Source organism: Cynocephalus volans, chromosome 7 (genome assembly GCF_027409185.1).
Source record: "Cynocephalus volans isolate mCynVol1 chromosome 7, mCynVol1.pri, whole genome shotgun sequence".
NCBI classification, from domain to species: Eukaryota; Metazoa; Chordata; class Mammalia; order Dermoptera; family Cynocephalidae; genus Cynocephalus; species Cynocephalus volans.
Genome location: NC_084466.1, coordinates 67834682 through 67855358, shown reverse-complemented (window position 1 = coordinate 67855358; position 20677 = coordinate 67834682).

Sequence of the window (20677 nt, the reverse complement as noted above, 5' to 3'; positions counted from 1 at the left end):
ATGTGGAGAAATTAGAACCTGTATGCTCTGTTGGTAGGAATGTCAAATGGTGCTGCTGCTATGAAAAATAGTATGATGGTTCCTAAAACAAATAAAAATAAAATTACCATATGATCCAACAATTCCACTTCTCTTTACATACCCAAAGGAATTGAAAGCAAAAAGATACTTGTACGCCATGTTCATGGCAACATTATTCACAATAGCCAGAATATGGAAGCAACCCGAGTGCCCATTAACAAATGAATGTATAAGCAAAATATGGTATGTATATAACGACATATTGTTTGGCCTTAAAAAGGAAAGAAATTCTGTTATATGCTACAACATATAACAGAACCATCAGAAACTTGAAGACATTCATTCATTCATCATATGAATAAACCTTGAAGACATTATGCTCAGTAAAATACACTGGTCACAAAAGGACAAATTCTGTAGGATTCCACATATACAAGGTTCTTAGAGTAGTCAAAATCAGAGAGAGAGAAAGTAGAAAGTGGTTGCTAGGGGCTGGGGGAAGAGGGACAAGGGAGCCTATTGTTTAATTGCCACAGAGTTTCAGTTTTGCAAGATGAAAGAGTTCTGGAGAGGGATGGTGGTGATGGTTGCCAAACAATATAAATGTACCTAATATCACTGAACTGTACTCTTAAAAATGGGTAAAATAGTAAACTTTATGTTAAATGTATTCTATCATAATAAAAAATCTGGATTCTGGGGATCTAATATATTGCATGAGTGGTGATGGATGTGTTAATTAATTTCATTGTGATAATCATTATATAATGTATACATATATCAAATCATCATGCTGTACACCTTGAGTATATATAATTTTTATTTGTCAATTGATTTTTAAGTAATTTAATAATTGCATTGGGAAATAATCTAAATCGTAGTATCTAGGGATACATACATACTTAGGCAGTAAAATATAATGAAAAGCAAGAATGTTATTACAAGTTAAGGGTAGCAGTTATCTCTGTAGGGAGAAAGGAGTTGGTGATTGGCAAGGGGCATGGAGGGGACTTCTGGACTGCTGGTGATGGTTTTGTTTGTTTTGTTTTGTTTTTATTGGTTATGAATATTCATGAGGTACAGAACAAATTGTCACCACTCGTGCCTAAGGTGTGATGGCCAGATCCATACTGGCAGCATGTCCATTACCACACATTGTCATTATACCCCTGTCCTCCATCCAGTTATCCCCAACCTTCCTCCCTATTCCCTCTTCCCCACTCCACTTTGTATCCCTACGTATGTTCTCTGCCTCTGCAAGTCCAGTGCACCACTGTGCTCTTTCTTTCCTTTCTTCTTTATCTCTTAACTCCCACTTATGAGAGAGTACATATGGCATTTATCCCTCTATACTTTGCTTATTTCACTCAACATAATTTTCTCCAAGCTCATCCATGTTGTTGCCAATGAGAGAATTTCATTCTTTTTTATGGCAGAGTAGTATTCCATGGTGTATATATACCACAGTTTCCTTATTCAATCCTCCATCGATGGACATTTAGGTTGGTTCCATATCTTTGCTATTGTGAACAGAGCTGCGATGAACATGGGAGTGCAGGTATCCCTTCGACATGATGATTTCCATTCCTTTGGGTATATACCCAGAAATGGGATTGCTGGATCATATGGAGGATATATCTGTAGATGCTTGAGAAACCTCCATACTGTTTTCCATAGTGGTTGTACTAGTTTACAGTCCCACCAACAGTGTAGGAGTGCTCCCTTCTCTCCACATCCTTGTCAGCACTTGTTATTCTCATTCTTTTGATTATAGCCATTCTAACTGGGGTGAGATGATATCTCATTGTGGTTTTAATTTGAATTTCCCTGATGACTAGTAATGTTGAGCATTTTTTCATGTACCTATTGGCTATTTATATGTCTTCCTTTGAGAAAATGACTATTCAGTTCCTTTGCTGATTTTTTAATTGGGTTATTTGTTATTTTACTGTATAATTGCTTGAGGTTCTTGTATATGCTGGAATAATCCCTTGTTGGATGCATAGTTAGCAAAAATTTTCTCCCACTCCATAGGTTATTGTTTCACTCTGTTGATTGTTTCCTTTGCTATGCAGAAGCTTTTTAGTTTGATATAGTCCCATTTGTTTATTTTTTCTTTTGCTGCTTGTGCGTTCGGGCTCATGTTCATAAAGTCTGCCCAGACCGAGTTCCTGAAGTGTTTCACCTGTATCTGCCCTTAGTAATTTTACAGTTTCAGGTCTCATACTTAAGTCTTTAATCCATTTTGAGTTGATTTTAGTATATGGTGAGAGGCTCATCTCTAGTTTCATTCTTCTATATATGGATATCCAAGTTTCCCAGCACCATTTATTGAAAAGGCAGTCTTTTCCTCAATGGATGTTTTTATTCCCTTTGTCAAATATCAGATGGCTATAAGCCTGTGGGGTGATTTCTGGGTTCTCTGTTCTGTTGCACTGTCCGAGAGTCTATCTTTATGCCAGTACCATGCCGTTTTGGTTACTATAACTTGGTAGTATAATTTGAAGTCGGGTAGTATTATGCCTCTGGCTTTATGTTTTTTGCTCAGGATTGCTTTGGCTCTTTGGGTTCTTTTGTTGTTCCATATGAATGTTGAGATTGTTTTTTCCATTTCTGTGAAGAATGTCATTGGTATTTTGATGGGGATTGCATTGAATCTATAGATTGCTTTGAGTAGTATAGACATTTTCCAAATGTTAATTCTTCTAATCCAAGAGCATGGAATGTCTTTCCATCATTTTGTGTCTTCTTTAATTTCTTTCAATAGTGGTTTGTAGTTCTCATTGTAGAGATCTTTCACCTCCTTGGTTAAATTGATTTCTAGGTATTTTATTTTTGTGTGTGACTATTGTAAATGGGCTTACTTTCTTGATTTCTGATTCTGTTAGCTCATTATTGGAAAATATAAATGCAACTGATTTGGGGGCATTTATTTTGTATCCTTCAATGTTACTGAAATTATTAACCAGCTCTAGGAATTTTTTTATAGAGTCTTTAGATTTTTCTATATATAGTATCTTGTCTTCAGCAAATAGAAACAGTTTGACTTCAACTTTTCCAATCTGGATGCCCTTTATTTCTCTCTCTTGCCTGATTGCTCTGGCTAGTACCTCCAGTGCTATGTTAAATAGAAGTGGTGAGAGTGGGTATCCTTGTTTGGTTCCTGATCTTAAGGAAAAAGCCTTCAGTTTTTTCCCATTCAGAATAATACTGGCTTGTCATAGATGGCTTTTATTGTGTTGGGATGCTTTCCTTCTGTACCTAATTTGTTGAGAGACTTTATTATGAAGGGATGTTGAATTTTCTCAAATGCTTTTTCAGCATCTATTGAGATAATCATATGTTTTTTTACCTTGGGCTTATCAATGTGATGTATCACATTAAATGACTTTCATATGTTGAACCATCCTTGCATCCCTGGGATGAATCCCACTTGATCATGGTACATAATTTTTTTGATGTGTTGCTGTTTGCTGATTGCTAATATTTTGTTGAGGATTTTTGCATCTATGTTCATCAAGGATATTGGTCTGTAATTTTCTTTTTTTGTTGTGTCTTTATCTGGTTTTGGCATCAGAGTTATGTTGGCCTCATAGAATGAGTTTGGGAGAATGGCTTCTACTTCAATTTTTTGGAATAGTTTGAGGAGAATTGGTAGTTATTCCTCTTTAAAAGTTTAGTAGAATTCAGCTGTAAAGCCATCCAGACACAGGCTTTTCTTGGTTGGAAGATTGCTGATTACAGCTTCAATCTCATTGCTTGTTATTGGTCTGTTCAAGTTTTCTACCTCTTCTTGGTTCAGTATCGGTATTTTGTATGTGTCCAGAAACTAATCCATATCTTCCAGGTTTTAATATTTGTTGTCATACGGTTGTTTATAATAGTCTGTAATGATTCTTTTATTTCTGTGGTATCAGTTGTAATGTCTCCTTTTTCATTTCTGATTTTCGTTATTTGGATCTTCTCTCTTCTTTTTGTTAACCTAGATAATGGTTTGTCTATTTAATTTATCTTCTCAAAGAAACAATTTTTTGTTTCGTTGATCTTGTCTATCGTTTTTTGGGTCTCTATTTCATTTAGTTCTGCTCTGATCTTAATTATTTCTTTCCATCTACTACCTTTAGGATTGGATTTCTGTTGGTTTTCAAGTTCTTTGAGGCATAGCATTAGGTAGTTTATTTGAAGTCTTTCCAATCTTTTGATGTAAGCATTTATTGCATTAAATTTGCCTCTTAGTACTGTTTTTGCAGTATCTACAGGTTTTGGTATGATGTATCTTTATTTTCATTAGTTTCAAGAAATTTTTTGATTTCCTGTTTAATTTCTTCTTGGACCCATAGGTCATTCAGGAGCCTATTGTTTAGTTTCCATGTATTTGTATAGTTTTCAGGATTTTGCTTGTTATTGATTTCCAGTTTTAGTCCATTGTGGTCTGAAAAGATACTTGGAATGATTTCAATTTTTTAAATTTGCTGAGACTAGATTTGTGACCTAATATGTGGTCTATCCTGGAGAGTGTTCCATGTGCTGATGAGAAGAAAGTATGTTCTGTAGTTGTTGGGTGAAGTGTTCTGTATATATCTTCCAGGTACAGTTAGTCTAATGTGTAGTTTAAATCCTGTGTTGCTTTGTTGATTTGTTGACTGGAAGATCTGTTCCATACTGAGAGAGGGGTGTTCAGGTCACCCACTATTAACATATTAGGGCCTATTTCTTTCTTTAGATCTTAGAGTGTTTGCTTTATATATATGGGTGCTTCAGTACTGGGTGTCTATATATTTATGATTGTTATGTCTTCTAGCTGGATAGGTCCTTTTATCATTATATAGTTGCCTTCTTTGTCTCTTTTTATGTTTTTTGGTTTAAAGTCTATTTTATCCGATATAAGAATAGCTACTCCTGCTCATTTTTAGTTTCCATTTGCATGGTATATCTTTTTCCATCCCTTCACTTTTAGTCTGTGGTATCTCTATAGGTGAGATGGGTCTCTTGAAGACAGCATATACTTGGGTCTAGCTTTTTAATCCAATCAGTCAATCTGTGCCTTTTTAATGGGGAGTTTAATCCATTCACATCTAGGGTAGTTATTGACAGGTATTGTTTAATTCCTGTCATTTAATTGCTTTTTGTTTAGATGCTTTAAATATCTTTTGATTCTTACTTCCCCTTTTATTTCTCTTCTTCGGTGTTAGTTGGATATTTGAGGCGGCATGATTTAGCTTCTTGCTCTTTCTCACTGGCATTTTTGTTTTAACAGCAGGTTTCACTTTTTCTTGTGTATCTGTGATAGTGACATTCATTATTCAGATTCCAGATGTAGGACTCCCTTGAGAATTTCTTGCAGGGCTGGTCATGTGGTGGTGAACTCCCACAATTTCTGTTTGTCCAGGAAATGCACTGTTTCTCCCTCATTTCTGAAGGAGAGCCTTACTGGGTAAAGAATTCTTGGCTGGCAATTTTTTTCTTTTAGCGTTTTGAATATATCATTCCACTTTCTTCTGGCCTGTAGGGTCTCAGTTGTGAAGTCTGCTGTTAGTCTGATGGTGGTTCTCTTATAGGTGACTTGACACTTCTCTCTTACTGCTTTTAGAATTCTCTCTTTGTCTTTGAACTTTACAAATTTGACTATAATGTGTCTTGGAGAGGATCTTTTTAATTGAATCTGTTTGGGGACTTTTGAGCTTCCTGGATCTGAAGGTCTGCATCTCTCCTTACCCCTAGGATGTTTTCTGTTATTATTTCCTTGAATAGATTTTCAATACATTTTCCTTTCTCCTCCCTTTCTGGAATACCCACAATTTGGATGTTAGAGTGCTTGAGGTTGTCTGCTATCTCTCTCAGATTTTCCTCATTATTTTTAATTCTTTTTTCCTTTTTTTTTTTTTTTTTTTTTTTGTCTGCCTGAGTTATTTTGAAAAGACCATCTTCAAGATCTGAAATTCTTTCTTCTGCTTTCCCTAGCCCACTGCTTAAGCTCTCTGTTGTGTTTTTCATATCAGTGAGTGAATCTTTCACTTTGAGGAGTTTTGCTACATTCTTTTTTAAGGTATTAATCTCTTTGAAAATTTCCTCCTTCATATTCTGGATATTTTTTCTTGTTTCCTTGTGTTCTCTAATTGAATCTCTCTTAAGATCATTGCTCATAATTCTTTTTCAGACATTTTAAAGAATGCCTGTTATATGGGGTCTGGAATTTGAGCATTACTGTATTCCTTTGGTGGTGTCATACTTCTTGTTTATTTGTAGTTGCAGTGTTTTTTCGTTGATGTTTGGTCATCTGGTAGAGGACTTGCTTCTTCTCTTACTCTGGGGTTGGCCATGAGGATAAAGATTTCCTCCTCTATTTGCAGGCTCTACTGGTGACTCTTCTTATATTAGTGTAGTGAAGTGAGTGTCAGGTTGCCTATAGAGTGGCCCTAGCTGCTACTGTGGTGGTGAACTGTCCTTGTGGTGACAGAAGGTGTGGTGGTATCTATTTTGCACAACCTTGGCTCCTGTTCTAGCTTTCCATGGCTGTAGCCTGAGCCCCTGGTGCTGAGCAGGTCTCAGCTCACCTCGGTGCCTGCTGGGCTGTGTGCGCTTCCCTCCCCCACACCCAAGGGCCTTAGACTGAGCCCCAGTGCCACACAGGTCTTGGCTCACCTCGGCAGCTGCTGGTGCCACACAGGTCTTGGCTCACCTCGGCAGCTGCTGGTGCCACACAGGTCTTGGCTCACCTTGGCAGCTGCTGGGGTATGGGCACTTCCCTCTGGGCCTTAGACTGGGCCCCAGTGCTGCAAGGGTCTGGTCTTGGCTCACCTCAGTGGTTGCTGGGCTGTGTGAGCTTCCATCCGAGCCTTACACTGAGACCCAGTGCCACAAGGTGGGATGGGTCTGATGATGCTCTATTTCTTATCTTGGTTGATTCTACAATTATTTGCTTTATGATAAATTAACAAGCTGTACATATTTTTATGCACAGTTTTTATATATGTAATATTTCACAATTTTTGCAATAACAAATTTTAAAAAATAAAAACAAAAACAGACTTCTCTGGCCAGGCTTCTATGCCTCATGTGTGAGTAACATCTGTAAGGAGAGGCAGTTGGCCAAACACCCATAATCCATTGCCAAAACTAGATTCACTGGAGAATTGATTTTAAATGGTTTTTTCACATGTGCTGATGGTAGTCAGGATTCCGTGCAGTAAACCAAGCCAGGGCAGGAACCTCTGTGTTTTCACTAGTCATTATTCACTCCTACCAATTAGCTGGTTAAGCACACCAATGTCAGGCATCTTTCATGTTCCAGGCACTGGGCAAGGTGCTGAGGTTTCAATGGTGAACAAGTCAGGCACAACCACTGCACCCAGGGAGCTCTCCCAGTGTAGTACGGGAGAGGAGAGGGGGTCTAGAGAGAGACAGTAAACAAGCAAATGTGTTTACTTGGGTGGAGTGAATGAACAAGTGCTACTACTTCTTTGTCAAGTAGCAGCTGGATGATGATATTACAGGAAAAAAATCATCTGAGAAGCCACCTCTATGGAAGGTAACTCCTTGAGTTGCTCAACAGGTTAAATAGCAGATAGATCACATGCTATATGAAGATCACCCAATTTTGGAGAACGTTGTGTGTCCCCTCCCTTAGATTTTGCCCTTTTTGGAAGCCCACTCCATGACCACACTATTAAAACACATTGAATGGAAGAAAAGTAGGTGTACTTGTGAATGTATACCAAGATGAGTCCTTTCAAAGAACTATATGTTTTACATCCTTGGGATCACTGAAACTTAATGTTTTATCCGTAGCTTCTGTTTTCATGCTCAGGGTTTATTCTGGACAGAATGCTTTTAGTTGGCTTCCTCAATTCAACTCATCAGGTAGTTCCTGAGTGCCAGCCTATGCCAGGCTCTGTTCTAGGCACTGAGACACAAGGGTGACAGTGTCCTACTGAGACATGATTGTCCCAGCACTCCAGGAGCCTGCAGGCTTTGGCTGACCACCAGCGCTAACATGAGCTCCTCTTGAAGCAACTGTCCCTGGGTGGAAATATCACATCAGATGATGTCTCTGGTCTCAGACCAGATCACAAACTCAAAGAAACTTGGTAGGGTAGGGCAGATCTGGACAGGCCTGTGAGCATATTTTAGGGGCCCCCTGGCTGGCCTTCTAGAGAGGACAGATGCCTCAAACAATTTTTTGGCCACATCGGTTCCTTCATCAATTAATTGAGCAGTGACTATATCAGTGTTTATCATCCCAGTGGCTACAGAAGCTGGTGGCCCCAGCAAGAACTGTTTCCCCTCCAAGCTGGTATACCAGGACAAATGATATCCACCTTGTGTGGGGTTAGAGTCCTTACTCAGGGTCACAGCAGGAGGTCTCGGAGCTGGGATGAAAGATCTGCCGCTGCGAGCACTCCTGTCACATCCTTGCTGGGTGTACTGTGCACATCAGCCTTTACAGGACAGCCTTGCTCTCCCCTGCACCTCCAGCCCCTGAGCCCTTCCCGAAGCTGCATCAGGCTTGATGGCACTGCTGGTCCTGAGCCTAGTGTGAGCTTAATATAAGCAGGGGACTCCAGTAGAGTTGGGCCTGGGACGCCTTCCCCACCTGGAGTTCTCACGGCTGTGCTGCCCTTGAAGGTTAGGCTAGGGGCCAGGGAGTGTTGGTGTGACAGTGGACACTATGAAGTCAACCTCAGACCCCAAATTGGAGGGAAGTGTGCCTCGTGGGTGGCTTAGCAACCCCTCCCTGAGGAAAAGTGCTCAGCAAATTGAGGGTGAGGCATGTTCAACAAAGAGCCCCCCAGTATGGAGAAAACAGGAATCAATTTAAGGAAAGTGATTTATGCCATCATCAAAGTAATGATGTTATGCCCAAACTACCTAGCTTGTTGCAGACGCTGCCAGCCTTTCCAATCCAGCTGCAAAAGCAAACAGCACTCCCATTGCAGAAATGGAAAGGAAGCACTTCCTCTCCAGGGACCATCTCAATAGGGCATGTGGGAAAGATGCAGGGCTCATCCAGTGGTCAGCTCCCCCCTGGAAGGCAGAATCCATCACTGCCTGCATCCCCACAGGTGATGATGGCCCAGCTGGCCACATGAGGCATTTCATTGCTAGGTAGGTGGGGTTCTCCTGTCTTCCCAGCCAAAGAAGAAGGTTCTACCCTTGTGGGGAACAGGGAAGTGGGGAATCCCAATTCCTCAGGAATAAGTAAGGGCTGTTTCTGTGTTGGGGGAAGGGAGTGAGTGTGTGTGTGCAGCAGCCACACTGAGCAAGAGCAGACGTTAAAAATTTGGGCATCAGAGAAGAATTTTTTTATTTCATTTATTTTAATTAGGTTTTTGGAGTTTTTCTTTGTTCTTCTATTTTTTTATCTTCCTGAACCAAGAAAGAGAATGGCATTGAGAAAGTGTTTGTAAAGAGACTTCTCTAACATTTCCACCTCCTTGGAGATGCAGCAGGAGGAAAAAGGAAGCTGGTTTACCTCATACTAGACCTTTAAAAATAAAAGTCTGATATCTTTGTATATCCTGAGCAGATGTGAATTGTAATAGTGCCAGCATCCTGGACTGAGATTCCACCAGTTTCCTCTGATGTAGCCAGACCTACACCCTAACCCCAGCTAAAACAGATCTGAAATTCAGAAAGCCTTGCCATCCTTGAATTTAAGAATATATTTGCAAGTCATCTAGGGACTTAATTTTCTTCCTAAAAAAAAAAAAAATGAAAAACAAGAGCCTCAACATTTATTTTGTAAAGAGGCAGAGAAAAGAATAGAGTATATTTTCAGTACCCCCATAGTCTATAGGCTGACCCCAAAACTGAGTGTACTCGGTCACGACAGATAACTGGGCTGATACCCTTGTAATGGTGAACAGCTCTATTCATTTCTTTCTTTCCTTCAATATGAAATGAAGATGAACAGTGAAAATACTATTTTGTTGGCTTGTTTAAATACCAGTCTCTCCTCTTAACAACATTGCGTTAGTGTGAAATATCCCTGACGTGATTTTAAACCTCAAGTGTGTGCCCAGCCAGTTCTGTACATCAGAAGTTTCTGTGGGTGCCAAGAGCCATGAGTCAGAAGAAATGGATGCTCAGGGTCCTGGAGGTGGTTTGGGGACTCTGCTTTCTGCAGACAGTGGCCCCTCCTCTGTCCCATTTTGGCCAGGTCCCAGCTGAGGACACAGGACCCTCCCCCTGCAGGAGGACAGTTGGGATCAAGGAGGCACTGTGTTATTCTGAATCTCTGGTGACATTACTGCATGTCAGGGAACAGGAGCAGCGCAATAAGGAGCATAAAATGTACTTACATGGGCCTAAGACTAGACAAATCTGGGGACCCTTCCAGTTCATATCGCATAATTTCTAGAGGCACCTGCATGCCCGTCAGCCCTGGGCAAGTAGACAGCAATGCCATCTTTGTCAAAGCCAACTCCTGGCACCCCCCCAATAAACCTGGGCTGCTTTCATGTCCACTCTCTGTTCTTTTATAAAATTTGAAAGGCAAAGAGAAATAAATGGTTTTAGAAGGTAAACAGGTTACTTTAGTTCACAGGATTGATATTTTAGAACAAGGCTAAACTAAATTATTTCAAGGTCTTAGGTTTAATTTGTACCATCGGAGACCAAACATTTTCAGGAGTTAGTGGGTATAATGGACTGAAAACTATGATAAAGACACTGTCAACCCTGAGGCCACAGAAAAGAAGAGGAGGGAGAGAACAGTTAGAAACATATCAAACCAAAATATAGTCCAGCCATCATCCCTCTAACCCTTCTATTTTCTACCTCGGGTAGGGGGCGGAGAGAGTTGATGTTAGCTTTGGGCTTTTTGCTTGCAGCGAGCATATTTCATTTTGGAGCTGTGCCGTGCCAGTGAGTGACATAATGTCCTCATGGTAATATGATAGGGTCAGCACAAATGCACTGCACAGACCAGACTGTGGCCTGGGAAAGACAGCTCTGTCTATATATCAACGGGAACGGCTTGGAACTCAGGCAGTACTTTGAAGCAATTGCACATGAATTCACCTTCAGGAGATTAGAGGCTGATGTCACCAGGAGAGTGAAATCATCAGAAATGACCTAAACTGGTGGGACGTTGCCAGAACAAAGCCACGCTGTGCAGACACACAGCTTAACTCCTTCTGGGTTTAGGATTTCTCAGAAGCATTTTTTGGTGAATACGAGGAGCTTTTAACGGGGGACAACAAAGCCAGCACAACTCCCACTCTCCTTGGCATAAACTGGTGCTACTCAATTGAAGAGGTCTGAAAATAAATAGGTTCCACTCACTAAATGCCCAAGATGTAAGCCCCTACCTTTTCATCCAAGAGTTCAACCCTGTCTCTATAGATTCTCAGGAGAATAGTACTAGTAGGCTTTTAATAAACAGCAATTGAATTGAAGTGAATGGAATTCAGTTAGCAGTAGCAGAGCCCCAGAGTTGATCCCACAGAGTGGTGGTGGAATAACACTACAAAAAACAGTCCTCTTGAAAGCAGCTGGCTGCCTGGGTCTGTCTGTGATTCTCAATGGAGTACTCCATGAACCAGTGAGCAATAGGTGCTGGCTTTCCCTAGCTCCAAGGAGCTGCTCAGCAGTAAGGAGCCATCTTCTACTTGTCACCAGTTCTTCAGAGCCATTGCCACTTGCTTATTTCACCCCCTGTAATATCGGTCCTTAGCTACTGGAGATGTCACACCTTCCCTAGGCCAAGTAAGAGCAACATAACTTCAAAAGTTAAAAGTTAATTGTACATAGGAAATACTTTCAGATAAATGCATCCCCTTATAGGCAGTGGCCATATTAACACTGAATCATAAAAAGGCTCCAGTATTCTTAAAGGCAGGGAGTTGAACCTAGCCTCTCCTCTGGGATGAGCCTAGCACCTGGCATCTAGAATCCACAATCAAGCATAATGTGGATAAAAGCACCTTACAAGCTAGAGAGTATTATTCATTGAAGATTATTTTGATTTCGTGGTGGTCCTCTCCAAAGCAAGGATAAAGCAGCAACATCAACAGGTATGACCTTAATGAGTAGGCAAAGTGGGAGGCTGGCTGCCGACGTGGAGTGGTGGGAGGTAGGCAGGGAAGGTCTCTTGCCCCTGAACTTCTCTCCTAATGCCTGTCACACACTTAGAAATCCACCTCAAATAATGTGCCTGAGGTCAGTGCTTTTCAAATTGGTCTCATCACGCCCACGTAAAGGATACATGTCACAGCACCATTCCGTACTCTCTCATGCACGCATAACTGAAACAAGAGATTTGCAAAACCAGTACTTTCCCTACTGCCTAAGATGTGCTCTGATACTTTCTACTCTCATGTGATTTCATTTTCTACTACTGGTTTAACCCATTAATTTAATTTGACAACCACTAATGGGTCAAGTTTAACAATTTGAAAACCACTGAGAATTAAGACCATTTAGGAACAGAGCAGAAAAAATACAAATTATGGCCTTCATGGGAGGGAATAGGATCCTGAGGGGGGGGAGCCCCCAACTCTTTAAGGCTAGGAAGTGGGAGGCTGGGGGGAGCAAAGATCAGCTTCCACTACTTCATGAATTACCTTGGGCTGCCATTGGAGACCCTCATCAGAGCCCATCAATCTTCTGACTACGTAACTCCTCCTCTAGTCACCCTTTCCCAAACTCATTCACAATCACAGAAAGATAGTATACCCTCCTGGATAGAACCTAACAAAACCATTCTGCATTCTTAAGCTGAAGGCAGCGAACAAAAGATCAAAGGGACAATGGCCAATGAATGGACAGAAGTCACTAGGCATACTGAGACTGAAGTGGACCAGTTTTCTGGTTATGAGTCAAATCACATTGATGTGAGTGCACTCTTGCATTTATTTACACATTAAATGGAAAATTAGCCCCACTTTATCATATGTCATGTATCTACGATAAATCATCAAAGACGTTGGCTTTGGAAGCTAGGGCTGGCTTTCAGTGCCATCGAAGCACCAAGAGATCGAGGTTGACTCTATCTTGGGCTATTGGATCATTTACTGTGACCAAGCCTGTCCAAACGCTGGGTTGATTTTTTAAATATAGCAAATATTTACTAAGCCCTTACTAACTTGTACACTGTAATAAATTTGCCAAGCCTTTTACTCAACTAAATCGTCCAGGTGTTTGATTGAACTAGTAGAATTCAGAATTGTGGTTATGCTTATTATCATAAACTTGAACCTGAACGGTCTTCAAGATCCTGGCACATCTCGTGAGTTTTTATAATGTTGCTCGTCATTTGTTGTACTGCCACAAAATGTCATTGTTAATCCATTAGATGTCCTTTACTAAAACATCAATAACTTTCAAACATTCAGATTAACATTGGAATAAGTGCGTTGTCTGCTGAGGCAGGCAATTCATTTAACTTTAAAAGGGAGAAACCAAACTGGCCATTTCACTTTCTGTTCCCATTGAAGCTAATGTCCTATGCACCAGCCTTTAGGATCTAAAATGAGTGAGAAATTTTCCTGTAATTTTTTTATTAAAACTCATGCTCAGTTGCCTTATTTGAAGTATCGGCACTAGCCAGCAGAAGACGTAGCATGCTGGTGCAGAACCATCTCTAATATTTGGAGGTGAGGCCCAGGCCACCCCTTTCTCTTCTCACCCAGCTCTGAGCTGCACCTCAAGGAGCATTGATTACATGTATGTGGACACTCCAGCCAGCAGATGCAGTGTCCAGATTCTGTCTCCCCTCCCATCCCACCCTCCTCAGACCAGGGTGTGTGCACATCAGGGTAAACCCAAGGCCAGGAAGTCTGGGTACTAGTCTCAGAGAATAGTCTACAAATGAGTTATCGGGGCAGGAGCGACACATGGTCAGAGGTGGGCCAGAGAAGGCATGGTGTCCAGGGAAGAAGCCACAGTTGCCTAAAGCCTGAGGGGGATGGGAGGGGTGAGTACTGTGCTAGCATTAATCCATTCAAATTAATGCATTCAATGTGCTGCTAACTGCACACGTGACACCCACAGCCAGCTAAAGATACCAATCATTACATCAACAGAACAAACTAGAATGCATACGCAACCCTAATTAGAGAACCCAAGTTTTAGCATTTTCATTCTTAGAAAACAAAACAAAAATAACACCAGATCTCATTGTTTTTACTCAAGAAGCCTCTTTATTTTTTTTAAAGAAAAAGCTAATATGTCTCATATATTCATGTTTTTAACATGGCATTTCTTTTTTTATTGATTATATATATTTGTGGGGTACAGAATCACATATCATTACATGTGCACAATATGTGGTGATCAAATCAGGATAATTAGTATATTTATGTTTACAAAACGTAATCTATGTGACCCTTACCTAGTTTTTCGCCAACCACCCTCCATCTCCCCCTTTCCTATCTCTAAATAACCACAGTTCTGTTCTCCCTTTTCTTTTTTTTGAAAGTTTAATGTAATATTGTGATTCTTTCTCTTCCTTCCTTCCTTCCTTCCTACCTTCCTTCCTTCCTTCCTTCCTTCATTGTAGCTCCCACTTATGAGTGAGAACATGCAGTATTTATCTTTCTGTGCCTGGCTTATTTCACGTAACATAATTTTCTCTAAGTCCATCCATGCTGCTGTGAATGGCGGAATTTCATTCTTTCTTATGGCAGAGTAGTTTTCCATTGCGTATATATACCACATGTTCCTTATCCAGTCATCTGCCAATGGACATTTGGTTGCTTCCTACTCTTGGCTATTGTAAATAGAGCTGCAGTAAACATGGGAGTTCAGGTATTCTTTCAACACGGTGATTTCCATTCCTTTGGGTACATGCCCAGCAATGGGATTGCTGGGTTGTATGGCAGTTCTTTCTGTAGTTGTTTGAGGAATCTCCGTACCTTTTTCCATAATGGCTGCACTAATTTACAGTCCTGCCAACAGTGTAGAAGAGTTCCCCTTTCTCCACATCCTCACCAGCATTTGTTATTCTCTGTCTTTTGATACCAGCCAGTCTAACTGGGGTGAGATGATATCTTAGTGTAGATTTGATTTGCATTTCCTTGAGCATTTTTTCATGTGTCTGTCGGCCATCTGTATGTCTTAATATGAGAAATGTCTATTCAGCTCCTTTGCCCACTTTTTAACTGGGTTACTTGTTCTCTTACTGTTGAGTTGTTTCAGTTCTTTGTATATTCTAGACATTAATCCCTTGTCAGATGCATAGTTTGCAAATATTTTTTCCCATTCTGTAGGTTGTCTTTTCAGTCTGGTAATTGTTTCTTTTGCTGTGCAGAAGCTTTTTAGTTTGATATAATCCCATTTGTTTATTTTTCTTTTGTTGCCTGTGCCTTTGTGGTCGTATCCATAAAGTCTTTGCCCAGTCCTGTATCCTGAAGTGTTTCCCCTATGTCTTCTTTTAGGAGTTTCATAGTTTCTGGTCTAATATTTAAGTCTTTAATCCATTTTGAGTTGATTTTTGTATATGGTGAGAGGTACAGGTGCAGTTTCATTCTTCTGCATATGGATGTCCAGTTTTCCCAGCACCATTTATTGAAGAGACAGTCTTTTCCCCAATGTATGTTCTTGTTGTCTTTGTCAAAGATCAGTTGGCTGTAAGTATGTGGGTTGATTTCTCGGTTCTCTATTCTGTTCCATTAGTCTGAGTGTCTGTTTTTATGCCAGTACCATGTTGTTTTGGTTAGTATAGTTTGTAGTCAAGGAGTACTATGCCTCTGGCTTTTTTTTTTTTTTTTTTTTTTTTTTTTTTTTTTGCTCAAGATTGCTTTGGTTATTTGGGGTCTTTTGTCCTTCCATATGAATGTCAATATTGTTTTTCTATTTCTGTGAAGAATGTCATTGGTATTTTGATGGGGATTGCATTGAACCTGTAGCACGTTTTGGGTAATATGGACATTTTCACAATGTTTATTCTTCCAATCCAAGAGCATGGAATGCTCCATCTTCTTGTGTCCTCTTCAGTTTCTTTCAGCAATGATTTATAGTTCTTGTTGTAGAGCTCTTTCATCTCCTTAGTTAAACTGATTCCTAGGTATTTTATTTTTTGGAGACTATTTTAAATAGGCTTGCTTTCTTGATTTCTTTTTCTGCTAGTTTGTTATTAGAGTATAAAAACGCCACTGGATTTTTGTGTGTTGATTTCATATCCTGCAACTTTGCTGAAATTGTTTATCAGCTCTAAGAATTTTTTGGTAGAGTCTTTAGGTTTTTCTTTATATAGGATCATGTCATCTGCAAGAAGGGACAGTTTGACTTTATCTTTTCCAACCTGGGTGCCTTTTATTTCTTCCTCCTGCCTGATTGCTCTGGCAATATGGCATTTCAACTTGGGACCCATTTTAATCTGGGCCTACTTTGAGCAGATTCATAATGTAGTTGAACCTGATGTTCAACTACTTTTTGCTGTTGCTGTATCCAGCCCATTCTCAGAGAGCATGGAGAGAGAATGTCTAGGAAATGCACACTTCTTTGGTTTAGCAGAAAGCAGATCTTTTTCAGCAGGTCTATATGTGAGAAGAATGGGGAAAAGGGGAGGATGGGGGCTATTTTAGCCTATGTCTCCGGCCATCAGCCTGGTATGTCATAATAGCTTGTCTGTTAGTTTCATGTAACCCGTAGGGAAAAAAAAAAAAAACATTTTTCAAACACCTGTAAGTCCATTCCAGGGTGCAAATATGGCATCTCCTCCCACAAGGGACCAACAATTAAGAACAGCTGCAGCCTCGCAACCAGCTGCCCTTGCTAACCTTCTTGTAGGGAGGACAGGGAGAGCAGTAATCAACAGAGAAGCCTGAAATTACCTTTCCTTGCATGACTTTTCCCTCTTGTGAAATGTAATAGAATTTCCCCCATATGCTGAAGGTTCACCCAAGGCTGCTTTCCTATTTACCAATATTTTGCAACATTTCTGAGCCTTGTAGGCTATGGTGACATCTAAACTTCCATTTCACAGAATGAGGGCTCACAGCTTCAAATTTCTGCAGAAACAGATTCAAATAGGCAGGGAAATTCTGTTGCTTTTGAAAAAGTTCCTTTGGGAAGAGATCACTAAAATGGGTCATTTGGTCACAGGCTGTGAGACTCCTCAAAAGCTAAGTGAAAAACAGAGGAGACCAACAGCCTCTGATGAAATCGTGCGTGTGGCAAATCCTCTCAACAATCAACCTGCCCACATGTCAGAAAACAAAGAAGAGCCCTAACCAGGTGACTGGAAGGCTAAAATATAAAGTAAATATCCAGAGTCTCTCAGGAGAGAAACCCGAGGATAAGAATTTCAGGGTTGTTCAAAGAAGATTAATGTAATTAAATCCTCTGAAAAAAATGAAAATCATCTAACAAAACTTCCTGATACTGATGACATTTTTTTCTTTTCTTTTCTTTTCTTTTTTTTTTTTTTTTTCTTTCTTTTTGAGGACCTATCTCCCTGAGGAAACTAGCTGGAAAGCCATCAGCTAAAGGAGAAAGAATCAGAAAATAGATTACTCAGAACATGCCCCTCCCCACCCAAGCCTTTCAGGCAGCAAAACAGGGAGTTCAGTGAGATTATCTCATGAGCCTTCTAGTGGAAACCTGTTTCTGGCTGTATTTCTCCCACCCTTTTTGCCTATGGCCTTGCTGCTAAAGGAGGTGTTCAACACACAAACCTGGAATTCACTCAATTTTCATTGAGCTTCTCCATTTCACTTTTAAACAAATTAGGTCACCTTATCAGCATGAGCTGTGATTTGGAGAGATGATAAGTGAATAAATCAGGTTTGTAGGCCAGCTACTGTGGATGATACATGCCTGTCAGTGTGACATTGTCCATGAGCCAGATTCAGAATTTAGTTTTGGTGCCTTCTTGTGTCTGCCCATTCTAGGACTTGATAGTATGAAATATAAAAATAAAAGTAGTAGCATAATGTTGATTCCTGGATATCTGATATCTTGCTTTCATGCCTATGCTGCTTGATTTTAAAACATGAACACCCTCATCTGTGAACCTGTCAACAAGTCATAGGTCAGAGATCCTGACCTTCATTTGCTTTGCTATGTCACTACACACCAAATGTTCAATGCAGATGTTTTCAGATCTGAAAAGTCAACCTATTTGAAAAGCATTTGTTTAAACTTTTAAGAAAACTATTCATGGCACCTAATCAAGAAGAGCCAACAGAACTTAAAAAAGAAAAACAATTCACTCAGTTCTAATATTATAGACTTTGGGGACATCCAATTACTGTATCCCTTCTCTTCTGATTCACTATATTACACTCCCTTTCTAAAGTCATTCATGTCAACTGGTGTCAACTAAGTGGGATTTTCATATTTCACAAAAGTAAAGAGCATTCCATCATTCTCTTTTATTTCTAGCAAAAGCTAACTAAGCTTTGGAGGTTGCCATGAGACTGTGCCTTATAGATCTCCAACTATGGGAAATGTAATTGACCAAGGTCTCCAGCTGCTGCAATCTGATATCCACCAGCATATTTGCATCAAGTCCACACTTGCCACAGGATGCTCCCTGTCAAGGACTAGGTGTGGCCGGCAGGCCTATTCCTGGAAAACAGGGGACTCCACTGCTGGCCAACTTTGGCTCAAGAACTCCCCAACAACCTTGCTGAACCTATCTTAGGCTACACAATGATCTTCGACACTTCCACCCAACCTTGCTTCCCTCTCTCCTTCCCCTGTGGTTAGACTCGTTTCAGAGTCTAATGACTCTCCCAGCTCCCTCCCCATTTTCTCTCACACGGGCATTTCCCCTAACAAAATCCTTGCACATTTAATACCATTCTGGTGTCTGCTTCTCAAATTGATTTTTCATTCTTGGTCCTTTTCAGTAAATATGGGAGGGTGGGGGGGTCTTAGTTTACAAACATAGGCTTCTTACTTTCTGCTAGATTGGGTCACAGTTTGGAGGAAACATGAAACCAATGTAGTAGAGAACAGGTGATGTTACGACTGCTTTATTTCAGTACAGATTATTCTGTATACTAGTCTTTGCTCCTAAGTTCACTAATTTCGAACAGCCTTAATGCTGTTTGAGGGGAAAGGGAAGGGTTGATGAAGGTTACTAAAAATTATCCCACTAAAAATATAAGTTAGTTAGTTCAATGCTTTAAGGCATTTTATGTGGTTATATGTGACAATGTGAACCAGGTCTCGCTTCCTGAAGTATTTTTACAATCCTTTGTTCTAAAACTAATATAAGAACTTCCTCTTACCAGTGGATACGTTGAGCTGGAATGTCATGGAATGCTTTTCTGGGACTCCCAGGTCCAGCAAACCATAAGAGAGGTTGTAGGAGGGAAACCTTCTCTGGACTATCCACTTTTTTTTTTTTTTTTTTTTGTCTTTATTGTGACCGGCACTCAGCCAGTGAGCACACTGGCCATTCCTATATAGGATCCGAACCCGCGGCGGGAGCGTCGCTGCTCTCCCAGCACCGCACTCTCCCGAGTGCACCACGGGCTCCGCCCTGGACTATCCACTTTCAATGGGAACCATCACGGACCCCCCCATAGGCTTACTAGAAGAGTTGCTGGGACCTCCATTCCTGCTCAGCCCCATCCTAGCAGGCCAGAAAATAAATAACATGAGCCATTGATTCCCCTGAGTTGCACCTGTGTGATTTCAGCTGTTACAGCAAAGCCCCGGAATTCCGCTCATCTGATAAGAAGGGAGGGTACCGTTTCCTCTCTTCTTCCTTCATCCCTACTAGTTTCGGAAGAATTAGAAACTGAACCAGACCTTGCTAATTGTCTACTCAATGTCCATTCTCCCCTCTTTATTTTTTACTAAGAAAATTTCAATTTTGTTCACGGTGGCAATACGTCTAGCTAAAAATACTACATTTTCCAGTCACTCTTCCAGCTAGGGATGGTCTTGTGAAATGGCTCTAGCCAATGAGATGTAATAGGAAGTCATTATTTCCAGCTTCCTGGAAAGCTCTTTGAAACAGAGTCAAAGGGGTTTTTTGCACATGGAAAACAATAAACTGATTATAAAATGTAGATAGCAATGCAAAGGACCAAGTGTAGCCAAGGCAATCTTGGAAAGGAGCAGAAAACTGAAGGGCTTAAGCCACTAGCTATCAAGACCTATTTTATTAAACAAGATGGTGCAGTATTGTCTCAAGGATATACAAATAGACAGATGGAACAGAATAGAGTCCCAAAATAGATTCACACAAATATGATGCCTGATTTACAACAAAGGTAATACTGCAGTGCTATAGAAAAAGAATGTTCTTTTCAATAAACTGTGTTGGGTCCACATGGAAAAAAATAAATCTTAACCCCTACCTCACACCATATACAAAAAATTCCAGATATATTGTATATCCAAATGAAAAAGGAAAAACAGTGAAGCTTTCAGAAGAAAACAATAGAATAAATATCTTCATTACTTTGGAGTGGGCAAAAGTTTTAAATAGACCCCCAAAAGTGCTAATCATAAGAAAAATAATAATAAATTAAACAATATTAAGAACTTCTGTTCATCAAAAGCCATCATTAAGAGGATGATGCAACTGACAAAGTGGGGAAGATGTTTACAATATATCCTTCCAACAAAGGACTTGTTATAGACTGAATTATGTTCCCCTAAAATCTATATGTCAAAGCCCTTAAGCCCAGACCTAAGAACTTGACTGTACTTGGAGACTGTACCTTTAAAGATGCAATTAAGTTAAAAT